At 40.8% G+C, this 25,683-nt stretch overlaps 1 long non-coding RNA gene across 7 annotated transcripts in view; it reads right to left on the bottom strand.

Moving 5' to 3' along the window:
• Positions 1–25,683, bottom strand: part of LOC122975289 — a 249,720-nt gene that overhangs the window by 83,546 nt on the left and 140,491 nt on the right. For 2 of the 7 annotated variants that reach the window (XR_006400613.1, XR_006400615.1), the window contains one exon: positions 24,820–25,578. The exons of the other annotated variants lie outside the window; for them this stretch is intronic. This is a non-coding gene — a long non-coding RNA (uncharacterized LOC122975289). Of the gene's footprint in view, positions 1–24,819; positions 25,579–25,683 lie in introns of those variants that run through there. 7 annotated transcript variants of the gene reach the window in all.

Genomic DNA, 25,683 nt, shown 5'->3' with positions numbered 1-25,683 from the left:
TAGGGGCTTATTAAATTTCCCATAAAGCCTATCATTGTGCGGCAGAGCAGAGGGCTTTCTGTTAACATACTAGTTTATGGATGCGTGGCAATTGTTCTGGTACAGGCTCACTCAGTATGGAAAGCGTGGGTTCATTGTGTTGCTTATTAATGATGCCCCATCAAACGTATTGCACTATGATTGCACACTTATCAACATCCTAACTCAACCGTGCGGTAAGAGTTAGCTCTTATTTCTGAACAGAGACTCTGAATGTAGCATTTGACACAACTGTAGCAATGTCTCCATTCAATCATACCTTCTGACTCTTTCTGGGTTTTATGAGACCAGAAAGCAACCCACTAACTGCGGCTGTGCATAAACACCAGCAGGCATTTTAGCCAATTTGTACTGTGATTGGAGCTGAGGAGCTCCCTGTCACTGGCAAGAAGGGATTTATCAATCACAGAGTCTCTGGCTACAGCTTTTGCTCACTTAGACTGCCTGTGCTTTTGTAAAAATGGACAGCAATTTGATGAGGAAAACAGGAGAGTAAATGGGGATGTAAGAGAATATCTGGAGGTAGGAGGAAGCAGGATGATAAAAGTATTTATGGGGAAAGAGCATGTGAGCTGCAAGACGGATTGCAAGAAGGATTGCAAAGGGAGGAAAAACATTTTGAGAGAACAATGAAGCAGTAAAAAAGAACAGAAGACGGAAATAGCCTGAGAGAAAAATCATTAAAAGAAGCAATTTGTGAAGGCATTTAATACAACACAATGCTCCAGATGCTGTCATTTTGAGACATAAGCCAATTAAGGTGGGATAGATGTAGTCAACATGCAATAATGCATGCATGATCCTACTACAGATGTAAAGCATCACATCACTAATGCTGAATGCTAACTGTGTGTCAATGTCAGCTACAACTGAGATCCAATTAATTATCCCCCTCGTCTTTCTCTCTATCTGCCTCACCTCATACGTACGCAAACTGATTAATTCAGAAGAACATTCAACACATATGGAGCACAAACCATGCATAACTGATCTGCAGTGCGCTGTATACAACAAGGAAGAAAGGGGTTATGATACAAATCAATTCTCTGGCTTAGAAGTACCATTTGGAAAATCTGATGTTACATGAAAAAGATACCATCCTCTGCTGATAAGAGACACAAAGATAAATAACATAAAATAACGTTTGATTCTCAACACATTTTCAACCTGCTCAAGTTCTATAACCAGCTCGAGATCTATACCACAAGAATGCACGCGGTAGAACACACAAGCGCGGAAAGATAACACGTTTTGATCTCAAAAAAAAAAAAAAAACGCAAATGTATTCCTCAGCCTTGTCAGGCTCAACTTATTGAATGCCTCCCCAGATAAGTCTGTCCAAAAGATAAAAGGGAAATGTTCAGACACATTAATGATTAGTTGCTAATGACCGATCAAACAAAACACGCTGCCACTCGTAAGTACTGCTCTAATGAAGTCTGCTGAAAACTAAGCAATCAATAAGCCAGAGCCCAATATCTGTTAAGTGTGAGAGATATAAGTTGAAAAGAGCCCCTTTGAAATGAACAAATGGAATATATGATCTATGAAACACAGACCAAAATACCCAAAAGTTTTCATGTCATGCTGGTAAATGAATTGGAATGCCCTTTCAGAGACTTACACTTTTGACCAAAGATACACTGTATAATGTCACAAACCATCTTATATAATGAATCAATGCGCCTTCTCTGTATTTTTATCTTCTCTGCCCGCTGCTTTCTCTCTAACCAATGTTGACATTTGGCTCAAAGTATATTGATTTATGCTGGGAAGTGGAGCACATATACACAACGACTTGAAGTGTGAGGTAGAGGGTGTAAAATGGGAACAAACTGCAGTCAGTGGATCTTTTTATGATTGGGACTTTCATTTGAAGTGCACTACAGTTTCATCGGTCATGAAAAAGAGGATCATGACTGGAAATGAATGTCCCTCTGCAATATGTCATGTCTATTCATCCACACACCACATTGTATTGTACCTTGTTTGTACAACTGGTGAATGCTCCTCCAAAGAGAAGGAGTACAGTAGATAAATGCCTTCAAGGACGAATAATAAATGCTGTTCCTGTCTTTATAATTGAAACTTTAACAGCTTAGGAAAGTGAAAATATTTCATGGCCAGTAGTTGAAGAAAAGTCACAAAAAGAAAATTCTAACTTCTTCTGAAAAGCATTTCATGCAAAAAAAAAAAAAAAAAAAAAATTCTCATCAAATTTTATCACTGTTTGACTGTTCTCAGCAGCTTGTTTCAGATTGCCTGTGTTTCTTTTGTTTGGTTGACTGGGAACATCTCTGCAATTGTACTGGCTTGCAGCTCAATTGACTACAGATTGGTAAATATGTATAGGAGCGAGGTCTTGAATAATGTATTGGAATCAGATACATTCACTATGGTGGAGCTCCCATTGTCATGCACACTGGCAACCTTTGATGTGAATCCAAAGCCTCAGATATGTTAAAAAAAAAAAAAAAATCACAGCTGTTGGAGTTTTTTAGTGTCACCTGAATGCATAAATTTATTAAAAGTGAAATAATGTAGATAAGGAGCCTTAGATGAATATATAACAAGGCTTTACTATACCTCAAAGTGGAGTAAAAGAAGAGGGCTGGGGTGGAACAGTAGAGAGGCTTTGCACTCAAACAGGCCAATTGAGTAGAACTAGCTTGCAACCATCAAATAGCTAAAATAAGAATATAAAATAACATACAGCTGATTATTCATAAATCAGACTTCTTCAGTGTGTAAATCAATATGCCTGTATAGGCTTTAATGTTAAATTTTGCATTTGACAGGCACCTGATTGAACTTACATGCATTATGAAACTATAGGGTAGAACTGTGACACCTTCATCTCTCCACATCCGCTAGTACTGTTGGTCTACAAATGCTACCACTTTAATTAACATGTATTCCATCAAAGAAACTCCCTGCCCCCTGGATATCAAACTTTATTACTTTTTAAATAGGATAAAATGAGGAAGAAGTAAATTCACTGTCACTCCTCTGTGATAAAACAAACAGAGAGTGAGAGAGAGAGTGTAGATGAAGAGAGATCATTGGGAAATATGTAAATGAGGATATGAATACAGATCAGGCTTCTCCGTGGTAGGAGATGAATACATTTACCTCTCATCTACATGCTGATGAACAGCAATAAGGTGTTTTTTTTTTGGCTTTGGCACAGTAGAGTACATAACGCTTTCATGGTCAGTTGTTTGACATGAAAACAACCTTGATAGAAAAAAAAAAAAAAAAGATCGAAGGCAAACACATTTACATCCTGAATACTTCAAATACTCATGTTTACATCTTGGTTTACTATGCATTTTCCTTATGAGTATGCTTTTTGCTGTAAAAACTGTAGATTCATTTAATAGCCTCAAAAGTGGCAGTCACGTTCTATGCATTTGTACAACAGTTTGCTACAAGAAAATAAGAATAATTACCAGTTAATTTAACCACAGTAGAAATAGTTAAACGCTTGCTTTTCCACAAGATATCTGGCAAAAAGAAACCTGACTGAAGACTTAAGTCTGTAGTTACAAAGGAAAGTACAAGCATAAAAAAAAACACACCGGTGCTGTGATCAGCAGCCTGTTTCAATGAATGTGTGCATGTGTGCACTGTATGTAGTTTCATTTTATTTCAGAGGATTGTTCAAGCCCCTTTGGAGACATAACTCTTCCTTTTAAGCTTTGCTCACACTCACGAGTCCTAGTTGATCACAAACACAACACGCTTATAGTATTTCCTCGCTTTTTATTTTGCTTCCCTTCAATTTTTTTGAATTTGCAGTTCCACACAAACCCTCCCTGGTGTTCGCCGGTGTTTTAGAAGGTAACTATAGTCAGAGCCTGGCACAACTGTCCCCAGGCTACCTCCAAGCGTCGGCAGAGTGGTCACAGGGATGAGCTGGAGGTTTATAGTCCTAAAGTGGAGCGAGTGCTCCCCTAACCTCTGTGGCATGAACCCACTATATCTTTTTAATGAGACTCTCAGTGATACAGGCCTCCAGGCTGGTGGCTGTAGGGGACGGAACTTTTTCATACTAGCTTTACATATGCACAGCGATGGCTTTGAAGGTACATCGACACAAGCCACTAGGTATCAACAGAGGACCTTTGAACCAACACCCAACACAGTATTTTATTCATTTCAACCTGGGAAAGGTGTTTGAGTGCATATTGCATTTGCTTTCCACTTGCTCCAGGGATTTTATGCAATGTGCAGCATACATTATATCAATATATAGCACAGCGGTGAGTCTACTCGGAGATGTAAACACTTCTCGGCAATCCTATTTTCATCTGTGACAGTGTCGTTCTATACAAGTAATTGAACTGCAAGTTTTGCACGAGTCTTTAGCTTAGCCGTTGCTTAAGGTCTAACCTCAATGTGTCAGGTTTGTGTCAAATCCGTATTCATTTATCTTCATCATACTGCCTACATACTGGGTTAAACCCCAATGTGGTACAGCTCTTTTATATATTATAGAACTATTAAAGCACTGAACATATTAATTATTTACCAATTTTCATGTGGTGCTCTAAGGGTCGAGAACATTATATGACATTAGGAGGAGAAGGTCTTTCAGAACCCAGATCTTTTTACATGGCTGGATAGGCACAACCTATGCAAAACAGTGTTTTTCTTACTTCCTGAACAATAAATAATTTAAGTTAAGTTCTTGGCATGTTTACAGAATTTATGAGTCTTCATTATTTGCACCTTTTTAGTGGAGAACATTGTGTAGAACATTGTTGATTAACAGACCTAATTACATCTTGTTGTGACACTCAAAAAATAAAAAAGGCTGCAAGGTGAATGCTGATAACATTTCTTTGGAGCAAGCTTTTTTTTTTTTTGCCTAGACTGTGTGCTGGAAGACATCTGACAGGTGGATATCCAACTAATTATCAAGCTAATCACGCAGCAAAACTATGAGTCATGCATCAGTATCCACAGACCCGAGCGCTTGTTTTCGCCACCTTTCGTGACTCACGTGGGCTGAAAAGTGAGAAAAAAATAACAACTTTTGAAACGTAATCATCTGTTGTCGAGTGTCAAAATTTAAAAGGTGAGCCTTGATGGACCTGGAATTACAAGCAAAGTGGTAAACTCTGCAGCACTCTCTTTTGAAGGCTGTGTTACAAGAGTCGGTCTGTAAGAGCCGATTCAGTGTTGATTTGTTGTTATCTCTGAGTGCAGTTTTTGGGTGATTGCTATGCCAAGCAGCTGGGATAGAGAACACATCACTCTTCAAAAACGATAGCTGTTGCTCGGGCCGTATGCTTCAGCATCTGTGAGTGTGGATGAATGCTTTTGTATATGACAAAATAAATCCCAGTGACCTATTCACTTGGTCTTGTAAACAATTCAAAATTGGCAATAAAAGCATCCAGCATCTTTTTTTTTTTCACACAACAGATTATTCGCTGTCATATTAGTTTTTATATTCTTTTGATATACTTTGTGATTTTTCAACAGAATTACTCAATAATGCTGGTAAAACTCGCCTCTAATAGTTCATGTTTTGAATATTTAATATTGTTTTGATATAAATATTACACTGGCGGGGTTGGATATGTGGTATAAATTTTAGGTATACTCTACATTCTGTTCAATATTGCTGCCAGAGTTTGGACCAGAGACTTAATTTGAAAGCTGTCCTGCTGTGCTCCCCTTTGGCTTTCCAATGAGTCATCGCTTGCATTTATAGTATGTTCAGAGGCTTTGTAGTCTAAGAGGGGAGCTGAGGTATTTTTAAATCTGTTGAGCAAGACAATAATTGATGAAAAGTGAAGTGAGACTAAAATAAGAATCAATTTAGTTAAAAAGATTAAACGAAGACTTGTCGCCGCCAACATACTTTATTAGATTGGAGATATAAAAAACAAATGCTGAAAAAAACCCACCCAAAAAACCAAGAAATGTTCCACAGTTCAAAAAACTAAATAGAAACTAAACAATAAATTAATATGAATATCTGTACAATTTTTTTTAGTGTGGCTAAAAAAAGAAGTGTAGTCTCTTAAATTGGTCACTGTGAGTTTTTTAGAATTATTTGTATGTCGAATTATTTTTTTATATCTTGGAGGAGGAACCACTGGTTTCTGTTTTCACACGCCCTGCTTCCATCTTACGTCCTACCCACGTCCAATTTGCATCCATACAGTATATGAACAATAATCATTTTTTGAAGGTTACATGTAGCTTTGATCTTCACTTCGACCGCATATGCATAAACTACATAAACACATGCACCTGGTTGGGATGTAGCCACAGTGTGAGCTCTCCTAACCAACATACTCAAATTTAATCAAGCTCTCTGTGTACAGTAATTGAATCTTGTTAATGCAAAAGGAGCTCAACAGGCCTAAAAGGAGGTCTGCTTTGAATATGCTGGCCGGAGAGCGGATGGGCCAAAACAACAAATGGGATTACACTGTCTGGAGCCACTGCAACCACATCGGAGCAGGACTCCATGTCATTGCGGTTAAACATACGATTACGTGTTCCAAAATGAGGTGATTATAAATCTTTGTGCAGCAAGGGAAAGAGGTGCTAAAGTGATTGTCAATGATAACTTGTCATCCAAGACCCCAATGGAAAACCCCTGTTCAGACAAGACTGAATGAGACCTGATCCCTGTGAACAACTTCTATTATCTAGGACTGGTATCAAGAAAATCACCTAAATATTATATAAACCGCATATTAATGGGATTCATATCTATATCTATCAAATCTATAAGATACCAGATAGAAGCATTCATTACCAGCATTAATCTTGCAGCACTAAATTGCATTATTCTTTGTGCTCAGTTCAAGGAGAAAAGCCAAGAGAGTGCCAGCCTCTGCAGAAAAAATAGGGTACACTCTTGGCGCACTGTGTCAAATTATGAATAAATAACCCAACATGCTGTTAGCCTGGGGATAAAACACACACTATTAGCTTTCTCCCCCAAAAAATAATAAAATAAAGAATAAAAAAAAACTGTTATTCACCACCGCCTGAAACAGATGGCTGCATCGTCCTCTATATGTCAGGTCTGTCCAGCTCTCACAACCTTTGGCTGTGGTCTGAACGTTTCACAATCGCCTGCATGTGCAACACACACAAGCGTGCACACACACATACACTCGCACCGAGTATCTCTTTCTCTCTGGTGCACGCATGTTCTTCCGCTGTCTTCCTCTCTTTTTCTGTCCATCCATTCTCTCTTTTCCCTGGTATCTCCTCTTTCCAAAAAGCCTTACTAATAAATATTAATGTCAGCTCCCGTGTGGCGGGGCAGGGCTTACTCACAGCCAAATGATCCTCACACAGAATAATGAAGCCGCTGGGATCCAGGTGAGAGGACGGAGGGAGGCTTATGTAACTCGGTGCCTTGTCAGGTAGGTTTCATCCATAATTTAACACCCGGGGAAGGAGATTGGAGATATGGGAGGAGACGTGTGGAATTAGCCCCATAACCTGGGAAAGATGTGGAAATGGGGGAAGCAAATGTAATGAGAGAGAAAGCTCACTGGAGATTTAGTGCACAAACAGCTCTGCAGCCAAGTTTTGGGCATTTGATAGATGTGATGAAGTTTCAAATTCATCATGCATGTACCTGCTGAGAGCATTATACCTTCACTGCAAGTAAAACCACAGGATTTCTGCGTATTCATTGAATCAGTAATATCCCTCTCATACACTGTCCATTTCTAGCGCAGGAATGATCGATACAAAGACATCAACAAACAACTGCCCAACACAGGGGATCCCACAACTCAAGCAATTCAAAGATTCTGCGTTTGTCTGCTCAACAAGTGTCCCCTGTTGACACGTATAAACAAGACAAATGGGTCTGACAGGCGATTTGACGGACGCAGTGGTTGTCAACTTCACATTTTCTGAAGATCAATCTGCCACACACAGAGCAGCCGTACACAGGCCAAACAATAGGGACAGGAAACACCACGTGATTATTGATCCACTTGACCTTTTGAAGTGTACATTTTGACCTTGCTATGATCACACAGTGTAGCTTGACAGATTTGAGGTCAAAATAAGCTGGTGGTTCATCTCTTGTTGCTTAAACCGAATCACACTCTTGGCCAGTCAACCTATTGCAACATTCGCTTACATGCTTACATTTACATAATGCTAAATGTAGTGCAAGTTGGAGGTAATTTAAGGTGCTTTACCTTAGTATTTCCATTTCCACTACATTTCAGAGGGAAACATTGTATTTTTTTTCCCCATGTACTTCATATCACACTTTATGACACCTGCAGTTCCTTTCAAATTAAGATTTAATCCACCACTTCTAATGTAATGTAATTCAAACAAAGACAGACAGATACATCAGGTAGGTGCGCGAATTAGACATTACGCTAATGAAATACTCACGGAGGCAACTGCACCTGGTGGTTGGTTATGACTCACACAACAAAGATAAGTTTGAGAGTGAATCTCATGCGAGTTCCCTTCAACAACGGCCCTGTAAAAGAACCATCTACAATGTAAATGATTCATCAACACTTCATTTGTAAGTGCCATCTACTGACAGATCTAAAAAGTGTATATATGTGTGTGTGTGTGTGTGTTTGAAAGAGCAAGCAAGAGGTTGGATAACCAACCTCATAGAATACTAGTTTAGTCAGCTGGGAACACTGTGCTTTGTTTGTGTGCAGATATTTGTGTGTGTGTGTGCACCTAAAAGCCTGCATTTCCACATGATAATTAACATGGAGATGTGCATATTCATAATATCCACTAAATCTATACACATACAGGTGCCTTTAAGTGTGTTTCAATGCATGCATAATGCATCTATAACCTTGCGCATGTGTGTGCTTGCCCTTGTATCAATAACGCTTGCCAATACCGCGTGTGTGCACAGCGGTGAGTTGAGGGCCGCAGATACAGCGAGGCCAAGGGCCAAGCAGGGGCCAGATTGATCAAAGGGCCCCTACAGAGCCCCGGGAGGCCCACTAATGGAGCTGTCATCATCCCACGTCCTTGCTGTCCAACAGCCTCCTCTGCTGTCACACACACATCACACACACACACACACACACACACACACACACACAAACATACACACAGTGTTTACTGGTCTCGACAACTCAGCATTTTCTCCTCAGCTGGAGTCAGTACCAGAGAGAGTTCAAAGGCACAACTGTGTCAGACAGGCGAAACATTGTCATCTCGGCGGGATGCAAAAAATCAAGTAACGTAAAGGCAAAAGGCAAATAGAGCTGTTAAAATGTTACATTATGTGTTCAATACTTTTGACCTCAGGAAACTGAAAAGGTCATGAGAGTCAGGGCAACAGAGAGGTTCGCTAAGTCACAAAACACTTTACAGGGTTGAGGTTTTTTTTTTTTGCAAATGTTACACAAGTCACAACAAGTATTTTTCAGTCTGTGCTTCTGAGACTGCTTTGTAGGAGGAACATTTGAATTGCTCTTGTATTACGGCTGGTTATTTCCACAGGAGCAGGACTAGAAATAAACAGACTGTCTCCCCGTCTGTATTTCATTTGAAGGTAATAGTGAGAAGAATGGCTTAAACCCATTACGTATTTAACTCTAAGTTTTGCTCTTGTGTGGAGCAGATCCAAAAATCAAAAGAGAAGCTTGTATGGTTTAACCTACAGCCTTGGTGCTGTACAGTAAATCCCTGCATCCTCTCAATACCAGGTCAAAGCCTGGGGATTTTATGTAAGGTGGTTTTCACTACTTCAGCAGCTTGTTTTCCTCTTTGTCCTTGGAGAAAAGAAGCTTCCCTATGTGTGCAGGTACGGTGTGTGTGTCCATTTGGTCATTCAGTGTTTATTATTGACAAGTTAAGGGAGATAGGTTTGTCATGTTAATATTTGCAAAACATTTTCTCTCTGTTTCCTTTCCTCTCTGTCCCCTTCAATCTCATTCAGCTGACACTAAATGATTGTTATTATAATTTCACTGAGGTTGAGTTCAACAATATCATATTATACTACTCACAGGAAGTACAATAGGAGCTGGGGAGGAATCAGCTCTGTAATGTCTTCTATTCCTTCCTGAACTGAAACCGATTCCAGACACAGACTGCAAGAATTAGCATTTGCCTATCCTGAGGAGGGGATCTGCTGATTCTCAATTAGTCTGTCTCTCTTTGGCTCCTTCCTTTAGGTGTTGACAACCAGGCTCAGGAGTGTCACTGATGCTAATCTTAATTTAGGAAAAGAACATTTAGCAGTGGTTTGGACTAGACGGAAGTTGGTGGAAAGTTGTTGACATGGTGCAGCCCTGCAGGCTGGAAAGCAGGATGTTTTACAATGATTTTGGGTACTTTGAGAGTCATATTACTAGTTTCTATTTACGGTGTTAGTGACAGGAATGCTACTGTCTTGTCTTGTAGTCTATAAATATAAGTTATTGACTTGAATAAATCCATCCTATTCATTCATTTTGATATTTTAAAGGTTGCATGTTGTGCATTTTCATTTTTTTACACCCAAATGTTCCAAAGGATGGCAATATCGCTACTGTCATATCTATTTTCTGACCTCCTATATATCATAGCTATATTATTATCCACAACTTTGCTGCTGCAATAACCCACAAGGATCGATGAACTTTCATCTAAACCAATCTTATAGGTCACTATATGGTCAAGACCTTGGCCATCACATGTTATTTCTATGACAGATGTGGATCACACTAGTATCCATTCCAAGAAAACATCCTGCCAGTGAAACAATATCTAATAACCCATGAGTGCATCCAAAATACATAACAAAGTGAGTCAGACTGGTGTTGAATGGAAGGAAGTGAGCAAAATCGGTATCCTGCGGATACACTCCAAATGTCAGGTCTGGTAAGAAGAAGTCATGGCTGCCTTGACAGAGCAATATAATTTGAACCCAATTTTGTGACTCAACTAGATATATCTGCTCTTTTTCCTTCCGAGTGAGTGGAAATATCTGCCACTGTCATTTTTAGAGGAGAGGAGGGAGGAAATGAGCCGTGGAAAAGACGGATTTGGAAGATGGGATGGTGTTTGTGTGTGTGTGTGTGTGTCTGTGTGTGTGTGTGAGTGTATGAGAGGGAGATAACTTGTGCATATGAGCATCAGAGACTGTGTGTCTGAGAGAAATGGACTCAGTGTGTGTATGTGTGTGTGTGTGTGATAGACATATATACGATCTATACATGATGTATACTCTTCAAAAATGTAACAACATTTGTCATGGCGTGTGACGAGAGTCTGCGAGAGTGTGTTGTCATCCATGAGGCTCTGTCAGCGCTGGCGTGAGACTTGGGTGTCAGAGTGTCACCCGTCACTTGTCTTGTCATATCAGCCATGATACTGCCGCTGCGTCAATCAGCCATCTCTAGGCTGCGTCTGGGGGCCGCGGCAACAGGAGGAGAGATGACGCCTGGAAGTAATACATCTCCCTGTTGAGAGCGCTGGAAGTTTTGTGGGCCTTTGAGCACAAGACAAATACGAATGATGAATGAGGAGAAGTTATATACACGGAGGGATGTGTGTTTTTGGATCTGCAAAAGAGACAGGCAGAGAGGAACAAGAAGCGAGTGAGGAAGTGAGTGGGCTTGTAATGACATTTGACTGACAGTCGACTTGAAGGAATCATAAAACATTCAAGTGGATGCACTGCAAAAAAAAAAAAAAAGTACATTCCAGGAATGGAGGTAGGTCAAACACTGACAAACGATTCAGAGCGGTGACACCTTTTACCGATAGCCACGACACCCTCAACTCTTCACCTGAATCAAAACAACCGCCAGCTATTGTCTGTCTTCTTGCTGTCTGACTTCTCGCTTGCTTCCTCCATTTCACAGTAATGTCAAGGCTGCAAAAGACACATGAGGTATCGATCACGGCCCCCTCGAAAATAGCTGCGTATCAATGGTGAAATCGAGAGAGCCGGGGGGGAAGAAAAAAAAGAGTGAGAGGAAGAAAGATGAGGAGGGGAAAAAAGCTGAAGGAGGGAAGGGGCATGTTAGGTGTAAGACGGGGGGGGGGGGGGGGCAAGGTAAGGAGATGACAGGGGAGGAGAAGAAGATGGGGAATGCGAGATGGGAAAATTTGATAAATGCTGCCTGTGTCAGCTGGTGCTCTCCTCCTACCGGGGCCAGGTGAATAGATCCACAGCCTCCCACCTGCCTCCCATCGACCGGTCAATGGGGAATCCCTATTACAGTTGCTGCCTTGCTGGCTGTGGATATGGACTTGACACAATAGACCCACGGGAGGTTATTGGCTGCACTCTCCTTCAATAACCGCTACCCATCTCCCTCTAGCTCCTCTCCATCAATCAGTTCTGTCAGCCGAGTTTGTGTTCTTCCCTGTTTATTTGTTTTAGCCTTTTTATCATGCCTTCTGTTTTGTTTTTTTTCCTCTCTCCCTTTCTTTCATACACTCTCTCCATCTTGTACCACATTCCAGACATACGTACCTGATTTTCAGTGGCTTTTATTGCCTCAGAAGCTTCTTTTCATCTCCCCCCCCCTCGCTGCCTGGCTTCTACACCCTCATTCAATCTCTTCCTCTTCCGCTCGCCCCCTTCTCCTCTTTTCATATCTCTATCACTGCATCCGCTGGTCCAATCCACAGCAAAAAAAGATTCCACAAAGCTCAGTATTTTGTTGCCAGAGAGACAGCAACCCACGCAAAAGTGACCTTTTCATTCATGCCTTACTTCCTGCTATTCAAATAAAGAGTGAGAAGAACATCGTATTGTGCCAGATAACTTCTCACCTCACGCACACATACAGGCACAAAAAAGTAGGTACAGGATTCCTGCAGCACTCTCCAGTCAAGGTGTTTCTTTGCTAACTTCACTTAGTGTTGCGCTACAGGAGCCAAGGTTAAGAGCCCACTCATAAGAGGTGTGGCTACATCATGGGTCTTGTTTAGAGGAGTGCTGGTAGAAGAAATATTGTATGTGCTGTGGGGAGCTTGCTAACGCCACATATGGTACAATGGCTCTGTTTAAAAGGCTACATGTCACAAGGTCATATTTGGCACATAAAGTGCTGTTCTGTCCTGGGGCTGTAATGTCAGGACCTGTTCTCCAGTAAAGAATTATTGATTTATTTTGAAAGAAAATAAATCTACAACAATTCTGATAATCACTCATTCATCATCCAGTCATTTATCAAGCAAAAATATTTAACATTCACTGGTTTTAGTTTTGAACTATTGGTAAGACCAGACAAGCAATCTGTAGATGTCAGCTTGAACTCTGGGAATTCGTGATGGGAATTTTTTTTTTTTTACTAATTTTACTATACTATTAATCAATTAACCAGGGAAAACAATCAACAAATTAATTGAATATCAAAATATTGAAAATTCTACGCCTTTATTTACCTGATAAGTATATTTTCCAAAGAAGCCTCCCTGTTTTTCTCTTTTTCTAATATAATTTACATCCCACATCACTAGTTCCTGTACAACAACTGAGATTTGTTGTGCTCAGTTTTTATTCACCATTCATTTTTTTTAAAACTCTGTTAAGATACCGTCAATTAAATTCAACATTTCCTACACAGATGTTTCACATTAAAAGCCCTCAAGCGGCTCCAAGGGCATAATCGCTCCCGTTCCCGGTAGGCTTTTCATTTGAAACATCTGAGGGAGGTGTTGAGTTTTATTTTATCTTTGAAAATCAGCAGCCGACAGGATTATTAAATTATGCACAATTTATCACGGGACCTATTGTAATAAGATAATTCTACTCCTCCTCAATGTTTTTTACCCAGTCTATCTGAATTCGGTAGGTTATTATTTGAAACTTATTTTGAGATATTATTTAAATATCCTCCTTTATTTGAGAATTTACAATAATCCCGGATACTTTGATAACATTTTTTTCCTTGCAAAAGCCACATTAAAATCTCTGTCTACAAATGACCTGATTGGTGCTGTTGACCACAGTCTGTCACCGACTGACCTGCTGTTATTAGAGCTTTCTTAGTCTGTCACACTGCTATCAAACAGCCAGGGATTACATAACTTAAAGTTTTCTTGTCTTACTTGACAGCACAGTGAACCCTCACTTCTCCCCCACCATCACCTTCCACACAAGCCTCAGGCAGTCAATATCAATATTCGGCTACAGACTGTACTGAACTCTGCACTGCATTCAGTGGAAAGAAAAAAAATAAATAAGTAAATAAAACAGTATGTGCGACCAAATCATGCTCATTCAATGAAGAGAAACTAGGACAGATAGATCCCCCCCCCCCCCCCCCCTCCCTTTATTTATTTATTTTTTTTCCCCCTGCAGTTTAATATATTCTACTGCGCCTGGCATAAAACCACCGAGCTCCTCTCCATCACTAGCAAATACAAGATTGAATTTTGGGGGAGAGAAGGGGAAGGGGGAGAGAGATAGATAGATAGAAAGATTGAGAGAGACACAGAGAGAGCAGGAGTAGGAGGTGAGGGGTGGGGGGGGTGGGGGTGGGGGGGTCGTGAAACCAGTAAATCTGTGCATGTAAGCGCACTGGCAGAGGGGATGTTTGATTTTCATATGCCCCCCATCTGCACGGAGAGATTGAGAGAAAAGAAACAGAAATAATAAGGAACCATTCAGTGTGACAATATGAAGCCTATGCTGCTGATATTCAATATTTCTTTAATGCTTTTAAAGTATTATCTTCTTTTCCCCGTTTCAAGGGACCATCACCGGGACACAAATGGGCTGCTTTTCCACAGTCGTATCTCCCTTTACCTCCTCTTTTTTTCCTCCCACTGTGCTCCTCTCCTCTCCCTCATTCTGGGATTATACAGTACTGTGTGTGATGTAATGAATCAGTGGATACAGTAAATATGGGATTGGGAGTGTGCTTGGCGACCTGACAAACCCCCTGCAACATCCCCACACTACTCGCTCTGCTCAATCTCCACCAAAGCTCTGCCAAGAAATAGAAACGAGATCTTATCCAACCTATCCCATCATACACTCCCCCGAACACACACACACACACACACACACACACACACACATACACACACACACACACACAAGCAGACACACAATTTTGTTCCCCTATCATTTCACGGTGTCTTCCATTATAGCTCCTTCTCTCGATTTCACACAACTGCACACACATATGCGGTGTTGTATGAGCTATACTGTTTCTACTTCCCTACATGCACTGGCTAGAATCACACACACACACACACACAGATCAGCACACATTCATACAATTTTAAACCTGTGATCAAATCACTGCATCTATTGTTAGGATACCAGAGACCAAAGACAAGACATTCATTCAGACAAGACATTCATCAGGAACTAAACAGTAACATTCCTGTTTCCACCACACCTGAAGAATAGTGAAGTAAGTGACTCGAAAATTCAAGTTGAAACAAATGAGAATTAAAATATTATGTCGAACACAACCCACATAATCATAAGCTAACATTAAGTTGTAGAATTTATATGATTCGGTTCTACCTCACTTGAATGACAAGACAACAGGTGGCTTCAGATTTGTTGTAGTGGTACTGTACATTTTAAAAACAGCCATACCTTCATCCACGATTTTTCAATATGCTCTCACATATAATCTCCTCAGATGTTTTGATGTCGTGGTAATGTACACAGCACAGCTCCCTAGTTTCCTGCATTTTGTGTTAACGAGGACAATAAAAATTGCCTAGTTTGTTGAAGGCAACAGGTCTGAGTCACGGTGCAGTTTATGAATGTCACCTGCCTGAGAACAAGGCACAAACTGTTGCACTTGAACACTACAAATTTTGAATTCAGCAGTTTACAGATCAAAAATTTAACAGTAGTTCGGATTTTAAATAATAGGTAACACCCCTACTGTGAAGATAAATAATAGGTCAATTTAATGGATAATGAAAAGTAATGTCTTTTTGAGACAAAATATCTTCATGCTAAAAGACAACTTCACAGAACCATTACACTGTTTTTTGGTATTTACTGCAGCTTGGCTCTGATATTTGAATGCATGTTGCAAAGGCACCCTGCAGAAGCAGAGAGGGAGATTGAAAATGCCAGAAAGGCAAGACGCCTGTCTCCAAAATAGTGACAAGTGGACAAATAAGTGGACATTGTTTTCCTTCCGCTCTCTCTCTTTAATTCTCTCTTTTTAGAAGTCTACTATATAACTTTGTTTAAACATCACTCAACAAGAAATTCACATTCCTTGTCCTAACATCAATACTACTGGTAACCAGTGCGTGATTACTGTGTGAATGAATGCTGTGTGTCACTGCTGACTAAACCCAGTTCCTTGAAAAAGTACTATCCCTGAAGCAGGAGCTTTCTGGGGGCTGATAAATATGGAGCAAGCACTATGGCACAGGTACTTTTAGTAAGTTATTTCTCTTATCAAAATTCTACATTCATTTTTAAAAAGTTGGTGGAATGAAGATAGACATCATAAACATAGACCGATCAAAGACTGGATTTGGCAGGAGGAGATCTCGTTATTGCATACTGAGCAGTGACCCCATTCATCTCAGTCTGTCCATCTTGCATAACTTGCTGCAGGATTTTCTAAACAGCCATCGTCATCACACTTTGCAGCAAACACAGAAACTTGGTGAGGTTGTTGGACGTAGGGAAGAAAAAGAGGCTTGATATTTACTGTACCACTTCTAAAAAACAAATATATCACCACCAATTAACAGCTTCATATTATTCATCTTCACTAAAAAATATTATAAGGATGGAGAAATGATATATCTAGTGAGGACAACTTCTATTGGCTTGTAAAATATTACCACCCTCATTCACAATGCATTCAACAAGACTTCAGCGGTGAAAGCTCTATTATGCTATAGTGAATAGAGGGAGTAAAGCTGTCTTCCTCTCTGCTATCTCACTGTCGTAGACTACATCTCCAGGCATTCTGAGTTTAGTTGGCATTCATATGACACAATGGACTTCATATCAAAGTATATTAGTGATAAATGCAAAAGAAAATAAGTCATGACACGAGGTGGAGGTTGTGTATATGTGCAGTTTTGTCCACGTGCGTGACTGTGTGTGTGTGTGCCTGACATAGTACACACTTCCGCATCAGAGGAATCTGCACCGCATCTCATCAGTATTCTGAATGAGTGTGTCCTGTTTCCATCAGACGCCTCATGCCTACCCCAAGCTCCCATCTCCATGACGTCTCCAGCACGTGTTGTATCCATGCGCAGAAGCATGCACACGCATGGTGTGTGTGTGTGTGCATGTGTTCAAAAGTCAGCTTTGAGACAAGTAGAAAAACTGCAATATGATGATGGCAGTAATAAAGCCTGAGAGCACAAACTATGGCTGTAATTTGTACTAGAAATGCAATTCACACAAAGACAGTCTGGAAAGTCGCTGTTTTGCATTTGTTTTCTGCAATTAAAATAAAAAGGTTGTGCTTACTTTTCTATGTGCCAAAGGAAAAAAAAAACATAAATGTGAAACCTGTAGATGATTGCATTTAAATCTCTTGCTTTCAGATTTAACCTGAGGATTATATAACATAAACCCAGGTAGACTTCCCAGCAGTTTGTTGGGGAACTTTTTGAAAGGCACTGAATGCAAATATGTTTCATACATATGCTAATAAACTATACAAGGCAGACACAGCTGAGCTCAGCTGTAAAACGGGAAACAGTGATACTCAAACTGGTGTTAAACTTTAACCAGTTATTTGCGGAATTGCTGTATTCCTAACAAGGAGGAAGTTGTGGAAAATGCACTGTACCAAGAATTCCTAGCTCTGGTTGAAATAGCCACTGTAACAGGATTTGATGATGTGGAAGTGAACAATTTAAGGACTGCTCTTGAAAGTTAACCCCAAAAACCATGAGCCATCATGCAACTCAAACACTAACCAAATAATCAATGTTAACAACTTCAGTCACTTAACAACCGCGATCAGTGCACAATGTTAATGCCTCAGCCTTTCCCATAAACAGGGTCTACAATGACAGAACTGAAAAGAGGCCTGTCACACACAGAGCAGAGAATCGCAGGCCTGTGTAATTAGAATCGATAATTCCTTTTCCCCTTTTCTGCCACCGTTCCATTCAAACGACCCCTCACACATCGTCGAGAGAGCCTCCAAATCTCTTCAGGGTTGTGGTAATTGGACTGGGATTTTTGTTTTTTTTTTTCCATTCCTCCATTTCTTCTCATTGCACCTCACTTAAATCTCATCAACTAAATGCAGAGGAGAGCATTCTTTTTGGGGTAATTGTCTTCGACTGCCATGTGAAGTTTTCGCTGCCCTTTTTCAGGTGCTGGTATTGTTCTTTTTGGGCTGGTTAATTTGGGGAACGGCCGGAGCTTTTGGTCATTGAGTGCATGGGCGCCAGACAATGAGGGTGTCATGCTATTTATCCCCTTGGCTATAATGGAGCCTATTAGAGGCCTGAAACCTAATGCTTGCAGTCAGTAAGTGGATGAGCAATAGGACTTGGATTTCCATGTGTACTGGCTGGAATAATTATAGGATTTCTTCAGTTTCTTCAGTTGGATGGCGGATTTAATCACCGTCAACCAAAGAGACGCCCATTGTGTGAACATTTTCATTCAAATTCTTGGTGCCTCCTCTATCTGTGCTTTTGAGCGAAGGTAATTACACCCTGCTGCTAATGTAATGGACTTCAATTGCACATGTTCAAATTCATTTTCCCTTCCCCGATAGTTGGTACAATTTTCTTGACGAATCCATCACGATTAAAATGTACATTCATCATCATCGTCATCATCGCCAGCATGGCCGCCAATATTGATCATCACTGTTACTGTCATTGCCGTCGTCATCACACTCATCGTCATAATAATTTTGACTGTAATCATCATCATTGATCAGCATTTGGTGTGACCATTGTAATCATTGTCATCATCACCATCATCATCGCTGCTGTCACCACCACTGCTGCTGTCAAGCGTAGGACTCGCATCACTTTAAACTTGTGAAGCGAATCACAGTCAGTGTCAGCCAGGAGATTGCTCTGGGACATTGTAAAGATCATGGCTACCTAAACATGTCTTAGCTTCCACAGAGGCACACTACAGCTGCACATTTCTATCTGTGGGTGTCACCCACAGAGACATAGATAATGGCGGTTGTGAATGGCTTCTCTGTCACCCTGCCATTCCCATCTCCCTGGCTGGGATTTAATGTGACACTTATAGCTATTGCATGGCTTAGCCCCCAGATAGCAGGGAACCACGCCTGAATAGAAATGAGATTGTCATCTGTCAGCTACACCCATCAAACCCCTGGAAGACTGACAAAGAGAGTGGGAGAAAGATTGAGAGAGATACTGGGCGATGGAGAGGAAGAGGAGGAACCCCATACTTGCCTCTTCTAGTGGCCCCCCATCATTGATGCCCTTATCTGAAGACAGCAATGCTAGCATGGCTCAGATGGCACAGAATACAAATGTGAACGGACATGTATCATTGGTTGACATTGTGCAGGTTTATCACCAGGTGAGATTTTTCATTTGAACAACATGATGTAACAAACTGGTGGAGGGAAAAGAAGCAGCAAGTTTCCAGAGCGGGAAATTTTGTGAATCATTTGTGTCCCAAAAACAGAGAACTCATCAAAAAACAGTGTGACTACCACAAAGTGATAGCTGACTAACAATATAATACAATCTTTGTTCCTTCCAGATCTGTTGCTCATACAGTGCAGTCGGCAAGTATTTGGGCAGTAAAACATTTTTACTCTTTTCTTTGTTTGGGCTGAACTCCAACACACTGGGTTTGTAATGAAACAATGACTACAAGGTTAAACTGCTGACTTTCAGATTTAAGGGTATTTGAGGGTGTTCTCATCCATTATTGGATGAACAGTGTAGGACTCAGGCATTTTTATACATAGTCTCCATTTTTTGGACAATGCAGCAGGACAATGATCCTAAATAAGTGCTGAAACAAACTTTTTAGGGTCAAACACTAGAATAACCCTAAGTGGCCAAGGCAGTCTCTTGAACTCAGTCCAATTTGGCAAATATTTTGTTTGCTAAAGACCAGACTGAACATGAAAAGTGAAAATGGCTCCATACCTGGCAGAGCATCGCCAAGGCAGATAACAACTGTCTGCTGATGACTTCAGCTAGTCATTGACTGCAAATGATTTGCAACCAAATGTTGAATTTGATGATGTTATTTAAAGCTACTCTATCAAATGACTATGTTATGTGGAAGGGGTTGCTAGTAGTAACAAACCATTTGATTAATTACTGTTTGATTCTGCAGTGCCCCTCAGCAATAGGGAGCGTTTTAGAGTATTTTAGCTCACTGTTTTGGTTTAGCAGCCCACAACTTAACCAACTAAAAACTCATTTTACGTTACCTGCCCAGCAATAAATGACAGAGACAAAGTTAGCATCTAGCTGGTGAACATAGTGGAGTATTCATCAGTTAAAGATCCAGATATTTCCCTCAGGAATTGGTGGAGAGCAAAACAGAGATAAATGTAGGGTGTAAATATCAAATTTATGAGGTGACAATATGTCAGGTTTAACTTTATGCTACTTTATCTAATTACTTTTGGCCACCTAAAATTGGGTCACCATGTATAAAATGAGCTACAATTCCAATAACGTGACGTGAATTTAAAGACCTTCAAATTAAAGGTGAAAGTTAGCACTCAGTCATTGTTTAATTTCAAATTCAATGTGCTGGATTACAGATCACACAAAAGAGAAAATGTGTCACTGTCCAAATACTTTCAGGCTACCCTGTATCAGTATAAGACCAAGCCTAAGGAGCCTTATCCAAACCTCTTGAAGGTGATAGCAGAAAGGAGTGGGAGGCCAGTGAGACAAAATCAAATTAGCATCACAATAAATCAGCGTTAGAAAGACAGTCAGAGTAAAGGTGAGGGAAGAAGGCCATGGATTTTCTGCCAGGGAGGCGACTTGCTGTCAGTCAGCTGCCCAGAGGAGTGCTGTATACGAAGAACAAAACCACAAAGGGACATACACACAAGTACAGTAGATACACATTTGCAAGCTGCATACGTAGGTGTACACAAGCTACTAAACCTGCTTGTAACAAAAGCATTCACACTGTCTCATGCACACACTGTCTTCCATGCATTGATTCCTCAAAAATAAGAAATCATTGACTGGGGCCAAGTTGACTGGGTGTGTTGACAGGACAGTGATCGATATTGATGTCCCGAGCTACAGTGAGAGCAGAGCTCACTTATACAGAATAGGTACCTTGAATTGCATTATTGCACAGCGCATACACAAACAGAGATGGACACACATACACATGCACACATGCATGTACCAGTTGGTAATTAGCCAGCCTGATAGAACATCCCATGGCAAGTGAGGACAACTACAGCTGAATTAGACCAGAGAAGCAACTGCTGCAAACACACACACACAGGCGCAGACTTACACACAGTCACCAGGGAGGGTCTCCACACAGTATGAGGGCCTAATTAAGACAAAGAGATAATTGGGAAATGGAAAGGTGGGGGGGGGGTCAGTGTATGTGTGTGTGGTTATGTTTATTTCAAAGAGATGTTCAATTACTCAGAGCAACCAAACATGCGCACAAACCCCAACAATGGTCTCCCATGGGGGGTCAGTCAGAAAAGGAGAAATGTACTGTAGGGGAAAGAGAAAGGACAGCAGGCCACAGATAAACACATACATGGGGAGGCAAAGGCATACACAAAGGGGATTTATGCCAAATTTAGCAAGAGAAAGGCAGATTGAGAGGTCACAGCGAGAGAGTGAGAGAGAAAGAGAGAGAGAGACGGGGAGAAAGAGGGATGGAGGGGGGGCGGGAGGAGAAAGAGAGAGAACACCTGATGAAAAATGAGGCTTCCTCGCAGACAGGCCTCAGATGACACCACACACTCCCAACGCAGCAGAGCCTTGGGGATATACAGGGAATTTTGGGTAATGCGGTCCGACGTGCCACAGCTCAGTGGCCCCCTGACTGGCTGCTCTGATTGGGCCCACGAGCTCACGGGGGGGATGGGTCATGACAGAAGTTGCTGATTGGCTGCGGTGTTTCTGGAGGCAGCCTGTGAGACTGCAGCCTATGTAGGTTTGTCCTCAGTCTAAGGTCGATAAGCAGCTGAAACCAAGCTACCCAGCATTTATCAACAGCAGGAGATAGCATGGTTTCATTCCCCCGCTAAAATTGGACAAGATCTTGCCTTCTGTATCCACACAGACAAACTGTATCTTTTATCTGATAGCAAAATTTTAATATTTGACTTTAGGTCATCATGTTATCTGAGGATGTTTTTGCTGGAGTATATAGTCAACAGGTTCAGATGTGTACTCAGTAACAAAAGCACTCAACAAGGTACTTATGGTAATAAATGCATCTAACTCCAAGTATCATCTCCTTGAAAATGTGAAAAAATTACCACCTTCATTGAATCACATCATTACACGAAAAAAACCAACTATATTATGCATCATTATTCACATCCACACACTCTTTTCATCATTTCTTCACTAAAAACTCACTAAGTAATGGTGGCAGTATGTGTTTGTATGCATTTATTTATATCCATCTTTTCAGGAATGGCTAGTTGAGGATAAAATCTAACCGAGGATCAAGAGCTTTCATAGATCACTTCTATGTAAGACATCCTTGCACATAAAAATATACTTATTATTATAACAGAATACATAGACCCACATTTACTTCAGTCTCCTTCACTGTACATGTCCTTCTCCTTACTCAGTGATAATATCTTGCAAGCATGCATACATTCATAACCTAGGGCGCCTTGCAGATTTCTGCAAACGCCTCAGAAATGCTTACCAGCACAACCATCAAGCACATGGAGTGATATTAGTTTAATGCAAGGCATGATTAATTGAAAACCAGAGAGACTCTGTGGCCTTGCTCTTAGTTACATTTAGATACATAGACACATCTCCTCAGTACAAACTGGCTGTCCTTTGGTTGCAATGTCATGTATCATGCATTAGCTAACATATTAATCACCATAAAGATGACTCAAATATAATTAGATTTTTCCCCCAGTGCATGCCTGATTTGGTGTTTCACTTCCTCGGTGTGAATTTGAGGTCATCTCTCTCTACAAATCCCCCAGCAGAAGTGTGTGCTCCAAGAAGTGTTAGGGGCTATCCCTCACCTCTTCTTATATTGGGAGTGTGTTTTGTACTCTCTCTCTCTCTACACCTCCATTTCTCTCTACTTCACAGATATGAATGGTGCTTTTATGGATGAGCCGGCTAATGAAGGATCCATCTTCTGTGATTAACATTTTCCCAGGCCTGGGAATCATCTGTGGGTTCAATTATCACTCAGGAGCCCACCTATTGTTCAGGTGGCATGCGCCTGCTAAGTGGAGGTTTATACCTTCAACATTGTGCATTAGTGCACATCAATTATGCAGGTGGCAGCAATTACATATTTATGTATTCTGATAATTACATTTTTAATACAGCAGATGTCAGCCTCATTCATAGCAGTTAATGAAAATGAATGACAGCCATTTTACAGTGGGAAGTTCATAGGAGTGCTGAAAATATGTGGCTGAGAGTCAGTTTTGCATGGGTGAGTTTGGCTGTGTCGTGAATGAAAATGATGTCTCCTTTATTGATTAGGAGAGCTTAAATAACATGAAGTTGTAATTTGTAGGGATCATGATGAATTTGCATAATCATGCACTAAGTGCTTTGCTATAAAATGGCCTCTATGCATACATCCCCCATGTGTGCATGTGATTTTCATTAATGGGGCGAGTGAGGCAGATACCAATGCTACACAGGAGATTCTATATAATACAGTACATCATTAGTCAACCAACTTTGCCGGGTTATGAGAGCTGTAGAATATAAAAATCCGCTCCGACCAATGCTGCAGCACTCTTGCATAACCAGAGTCGTAAACTATAAAAGGAATAAACCCGGGCGAAAGTTTGTGGGGAGTCTGCATGGGGGGCGAAAACTCCTACAGAGTAAAAGGACTTCATACCCAAATTCACGATGGCATGTTGTCTAGTTACTGACATCTGAAAAGTGAGTCACCAGCTGTGAGTGGCATCCCCACAAAAGAAGCCCAGGAGAGAAATGGCAGCAATTCAACTGCAATTTGTTCTGATTTCCAGGGGAAACATTGCATTTACTGTCCAGTCATTTGGACCAACGCAGGACTCATCATCGTATCGCCCGTAGGAGAATGAGTCCACACACTAATGTGGTGGTCACATTTCCAGAAATATCTCTATTTCAGTCACCCACCACAGGAGTAAAAATAAAATCTGTGCACATGGGCAACGTCATCACAAGCGGTAGCCTCTGAATACTGGATCCCTCTGACATGATTCCTGCTTTGAACTTTCCTGTCATACCTCATCATGACTGCAAACACACTCGTATACCAGGCACTTCCTATACCCTGCGGTGTGTGAATTATTTGGTGGCCATTAGGAGGACTGCTGTGTTCCTGGGATGAGAATTGTTGTCATCACCGGAGATACTTCTGAGATCTACTCTAAATGCAGATTTCATGAAGCGTTTGACAAGTGCAAAGAGACTAGCCGGTGGGAAATAACCACAACTATAATCAAATAAACACAAAAGAAGCCTTCAGTTCCACTTAGCACTATGACAGGTGAGCTGACCACTGCTATGAGGACTTCATATCAATCCTCGGTTGACTTTTAGGAGGTAGGACAGAGAAAATCTGTGTGTGTTCATTGTGCCTGATCAAAATGAATTTTTCATGATTTTCAAAAAGGTTTTTGTAGTCTATTTATTTGACTACCAAATGCCATAAATAAACAGGACTACACTAAAACACACGTTAACACTTTAAACCAAACAGTTTGAGCCTCCATAAAAAGTCAATTGTTTCTCAAGCTATTGGCATATTTCTTTGGATTACACCATGTTGTGTTTGTCTTCATTTTTCATGCTTTTTCTTATTATAGCTTGTTGTTTCAAAAAAGTACAAAGTCATTTCTTGACAGACGATAAGATATTCTGAATACAGCCTTATCTGTGAAACTTATTGGCTATGAAGTGCAAAATTGGACATGACTCCCCTGGGTGTTTATGGAGCTCGTGCATCACATCCACTTGGCAGAAGAGGGCCCCACACAGACAGAGAAAACTGTGAAAATGAGTGTGATGTTAACGAGACATGCGGGGGCCATTGTGACATCCACAGATTTTTTGGCTTCTTTTCACTCTGCAATGTCAGTGCTGTGTTGTTGACTTGCTTTGATTGCTGGCAAAGTTAAGGGCATATGTAAATGATTACTGATCGATACCTGCCAGCACTTGCAGAGAAACTGGTCCTCAGCTAGGGCTGCAATGCATTCCTGTCTATCAACCACGGACTTCTTCCCTAAATTGAAAATCCAATACTCGTTTATGGAGCTCCAGATATTGCGATTAATTAAATTTTCGTCATGCCGTCAGTCTTTCACCTCCTTTCCCCACTGGTGATTCATGGGGTGGAAAAGCAGAGTCCATCTTCCTTACTGTCTCTCATTCCCTTATCCTCCTCCCCCAGCCTTCTTGCTTGAGGACAGATTCCAGAATGAAAGAGATGTCAAAAAGAAAAGAAAAAAAAAACATTCAGAAAAATGACAGGCCGGTGTCAAAACAATTCACCCGTGGTAATAT

The sequence above is a fragment of the Thunnus albacares genome, chromosome 23 (assembly GCF_914725855.1).
Source record: "Thunnus albacares chromosome 23, fThuAlb1.1, whole genome shotgun sequence".
Classification (NCBI taxonomy): Eukaryota; Metazoa; Chordata; class Actinopteri; order Scombriformes; family Scombridae; genus Thunnus; species Thunnus albacares.
The sequence above is the reverse complement of the archived record's forward strand: the minus strand, read 5'-3'. Positions and strand labels throughout refer to the sequence as shown.